Source organism: Urocitellus parryii, chromosome 7 (genome assembly GCF_045843805.1).
Source record: "Urocitellus parryii isolate mUroPar1 chromosome 7, mUroPar1.hap1, whole genome shotgun sequence".
NCBI lineage: Eukaryota > Metazoa > Chordata > Mammalia > Rodentia > Sciuridae > Urocitellus > Urocitellus parryii.
Genome location: NC_135537.1, coordinates 114,193,952 through 114,196,830, shown reverse-complemented (window position 1 = coordinate 114,196,830; position 2,879 = coordinate 114,193,952). Strand labels below are relative to the sequence as shown.

At 39.5% G+C, this 2,879-nt stretch overlaps 1 pseudogene; it reads left to right on the top strand.

The window, feature by feature from the left end:
* Window positions 1–1,983: 1,983 nt before the first annotated feature.
* Window positions 1,984–2,879, top strand: LOC144256117 (phosphatidylinositol 4-kinase type 2-beta pseudogene; annotated as a pseudogene).

Sequence of the window (2,879 nt, the reverse complement as noted above, 5' to 3'; positions counted from 1 at the left end):
CTTGCTTCATAACCATGAAGGTGGGCTCTTTCTATGAGACATAGAATGTGGTAGCCAAATTATTGTGGAATAAATTTCAAAGAAACATGAATAGCACAGAATTAAGGAGTATAGTGAACCCCCAAGGGCAGAGTGCTCAGGGAACTCTAAGTTTCTGTTGAAAGTCAGTGGTTGATATTGACTGAGTACACACACTCCAAAAATGTAGGAAAGTTTGCAGAAGGATTTTAGAATTCAGAAGGGTTTCCATGTGGCAATTGGTAGTTTTAATTGATTCTTATTAATATGAACAATTTCACCTGCCACTAAAAAAATATATGAAAATGAAGTCTTATTTTCTGCTGAAGGTGTCAAAGATACCACAAATAAAAATTTTTGGAAAGAAAATATCTGGAGAAAAGTCAGTCTGTTGAATGGCCATCAGGAGGTAGCTTCATTTTGAGGCAGAGTTTCCCCTTTTTTATGTTTCTTGGGTCACATTTTAAAGCATTACTCAGTGCCTGCCTTACAAATATTATGTAACACTTAGGTGAAACAAATAAATTCATATGTAAACACCAATCATGTAATTTATAAGCAACAAATATGTGTATTTTATATGAATAAAATACATGAAAATATTCTTTTCATTTAATGTGGTATATGGTATAATTTTACCATCTATTAACTCACTGGTAAAAATAATCTCTATGATTTTATATACTCTATTTCCTTTACTAGGTTTCGGGCTAAATAGAGTAGAGTTACCATTAAGTAAATCTAGAAAGTAATCTCCAGTGATGACTGCAACGTGCACTTCTACCATCATGAAATGTTCCTTTGGCAGAGCTGCCCAATATGGTGGCTTCTAGTTACCTGTATGGCTGTTCAGAATTTGAATGGTGGATGGCAAAACTCAAATAAAGTACCCAGTTTTGGTTTTTGTTTGTTTTTATCGTATTGAGTTTTAAGTAAGTTAAACTTAAATTTAAACAGCCACAGGAGGTCAGTGAGTAGCACAGATGTAGAGTGACCTTACCAGTTAGCTTTGTCTGAAATGACATTTTACAGAAGCCAGATTCTACTCTTGACTTATAAGAAAGTATATAGAGTTCAAATTCAAAGGTGCTTCCTCATTTAGGTAAGTTTTCCTAAAATGGAGAAACTTCAATTCAGAGCAACAAATTCAATCATTGATTAATGCTTTGCTGAATTTTTAAAAAAATACTTTATTTACATTATAATTATACATAATAGCGGGGTCATGCATGCATGAGATATTATTTACTCCATGTCATTCCTTAGTATTTTCTCTTTCCATCCCCTTCTCCTGCCACCTATTCCTCTTTCTGAACTGGTCTTCTATTTTTTTTTATTTAATTTTTTTAAAAGATACATGCTTAATCTACTAGTTGAAAAAAAGTATTTAAAAAAAAAATTTATGAGAGGCCCTCCCCTCCTCCCCAATCTTTCTGCACAAACTCGAGGTGGACACCCTGCGGAGCCAAGAACTGGGGTTTGGCTGACTGCGTGGGGCGGGGCAACTGAGGGGCTGGCACTGATCTGGCCCTTTGGCTAGTGAGGTGGCATAGGTGTGACGTAGCCGCTCCAGTTCCGCGTGAATCACTGGACTGGGCACCCGCTGCTCACATCAGGTATCAACACCTAAGGCAGAGACGGAGTCCATGGTGGAGCCCTGTGAGCCTGGCCTGCGGATCCGCCTGCGGCGGGAACGTAGATGAAGAGGAGGAGGAGCTAGAATCGAGGCTGCGGTGGATCTCCTGGGCCCAGCCAAGGAGAGGCGTCCTGGCGGGGCAGGGGTTAGGGGCGCCCTGATGCTGCAGGAAGTGACTTGCTACAAGAGTGCAGCCGCCCTCCGCAGGGCCTGCGACTAGGAATTTAGGCTGTGCCCAAGGACCGGTCCCGTGGTCTCTCATGGGCCTGGGTGAAACTTCAGAGAAGAATGTATTTGTAGATGATCCATAATTTGCTGGTATTATTATATTGAGAGCAGAACAAACAATAAAAGTGGAAGTTTTTCCAGAAAGAATCTCTGAGGGTCAACTGGAAGTTACTTCGTAAAGGATCTTAAAAGGAATATTATTGATGTGTTTAAACCTAAATCAGAAGAGCCTTAGGGTCAACTGAATCCAAAATGGACCAAGTACGTCCACAAGGTCTGCTGCCCTTGCTGCTTTGGCAGAGGCTGCCTGCTTCTTAACCAAGGGCTCGCTTGACCTACCTTGGGATGAAAAGTGTCATCTGGACATTGTACCCAAAACAAATGTGGTTTGGCTTGTGAGTGAGACATTTAATATAGTGCAATTGACCATGCAAAACCTAGAGGCAAAAAGTATGCCTCACAGAAAGTGCCAAAAGTGGGTAGAAAGATTTATCAGATAGGACTCCCTCCTAAGATTGGTTCCTTTCAGTTATTCGTTTAAGGTTTCAAGGAGGCTGAATATTGGCTTAGGAAATTTGAAGGTGATTCTTTTCCTGAGAATATTAGAAAACAAGTGTTTTGGATTACATCATCAGAAATATAAACAAGGCAAATGTTAACTGATTAGTCAGCTAGGAAAAGGAGAAATGTAAAAAGGAAAGCTGCCATGAGGGCTCAAACTGGATCAATGATAAAGAATTACTTATTAAAATAGTTGCAGCTGATAAGGGTCTAGCATTTCCTTTTAAACATCCTGAATGGAGAGCATATCCATATCCTTCCTCAAGCAAAAGTTCCTTTTCTGAAGAAATCAAAAACTTGGTTCTGCCATGTATTTAGGACATGAACCTTGTGCAAGGTCTTTATGAACTTTTTAAGACTCACAAGTTTTGACAAAGCTTTTGAAAGTCAGATGTTTGTAATGAGGGGTCAGATCTTAAATCTTGCTCCACATTGA